Here is a 1,879-nt window from a genome sequence, read left to right on the forward strand (position 1 = left end):
TATGGACACCAGGCTACTCTGCAGTTTGGTTGTTGGTTCCCCTTTGTGATGCTCAAAATATGAGCTGAAGGTGGGAGACACCTGATAGATCAGCCACTTACAACAACATCGATGTGTGTTACAGTTTGTATCTGAAGGCTGATGAATTAATATGATTCAATTCTTCCAATAAATTCTTATGGCTGAAAGTAGAAATTGTTTCAAAACTTATTTGGCTATGGATTTAGTCAGTATTACTGGATACCTTGTAGACTTTTCACAGTATGATTAACCAATGGCAGTACATTTGGGAAGTTGGCATTTTTCTGCATCTCCTATGAGAATGTTCCATGGTCGAACCACCGTCTTTGTGGGTGTGACTGGGATGGAGCTCGCCAATATCCCCATGCCTACGTCTACTGGGAGATAAAATAGAAATACCGAATGTGACAAAAAGTGCATACTCGGTTTTGATAGTTGGGATAGTATCAGCTGCCAGCATTATATTGAGACTTTGGAAATCACCCACACATCTGACACTTCCAGATAGTAAAGTGTCACTGAGTGAAATTGCATCATATGAGATACTGTTGTACAGGATAGGAGGAAAAGGGAAGTTTTTTTATGGTTCATTTGAACCTTTATGCTTTCATGCAAAACAACTTACAAGTGAGGAATATCACTAGTGTAGTAGGAGACCTTGGTGTAAGTACTACATCTATTCAATGAGTGCAAGGAGATCAGGTGCAGAAGTGCATAGTAAGTGGTAGTTAGACATGTTAGTGTGTTAGGAGAGGAGGTGCACTCTGAAGAGATGAGATTCTTGAAGGTAGAGAGGAACGCCTCTGCTCTGATAGCATGCAGTAGCTTGTTCCACCATCGGAGAACCATAGACAAGAACAGCCTGGACTGAGATTGTCTTGTGTGCAGGGATGGCAATACCGGACGACATTCCTTGGAGGAACGCAATTGATGAGAAGGAGCATAAGGCAGAATGATTGAGTTCAAGTAGATGGTGCAGACCCAGAAGCTATATATATATATATATATATATATATATATATATATATACTGTTTATATAGTAAGCTTTATATATGTTTATCTGTATGTGTATATATTTTCACTGTCCACAGCTGAGCACCACCATCAGACTAAAAGTTTCAGTTGTACACAGGAAGTATTACAGAGTTGGGGGGTAAATTAGCATGAAATGATCTGACATTCGTGCTCCCCCCCAGAGGGGAGATATTTTGGGCACTCCATAAGCTTTGTTAGGATGCCGCAACAAATAAAACCAAAACCATTTAGTAATATCTTTGTGATTTGCCCTGCCATTAGAGACACATCTTCATAACTGTGTTTTAGCATCGAGTTCTCAACACCAGGTCCAGTCTGCTGACAGAGTTAATAGACATGACAGACACACTGCTGCTCTTCATGTGTGTAATGTGTCATTACATTATGGAAGCATTAATTAAATGCCTGCTCAAATAACCCGACATGTCATCTTCATCATCGGGATGTGCCTCTCCTCTGCTCACATCCTCTACCTCACATTCAGGCTGCTGTTTCATTATGTAAATCAGTCGTCTGTTTACTCCACAACAAATAAGAACATTTAGTTCACTGGCAGAACAAAAGAAAAGGAAGCGATTACGGGATGAGGAAGAATTCAAAAAATGTCTGAAATATTCAGCTAATCCTCTTTGATTTTCGCTGTGGCAGAGAGCGCATCATTCCGTTATGTTTTCCTCATTATCTCTGAACTATTTCAGAAGTCGCGGAGCAGCCTAAAACAGCCTCTGCATCCTGCCTCTGAATAGATCTGCAGTGTCCTGTGAACTGTTCAGGCATCTGTCATGTCTCCGTCTGAGCTGATGCACAGCAATAAATGAATAA

This window comes from Seriola dumerili, unplaced genomic scaffold (genome assembly GCF_002260705.1).
Source record: "Seriola dumerili isolate Sdu_G_001 unplaced genomic scaffold, Sdu_1.0 BDQW01000425.1, whole genome shotgun sequence".
NCBI lineage: Eukaryota > Metazoa > Chordata > Actinopteri > Carangiformes > Carangidae > Seriola > Seriola dumerili.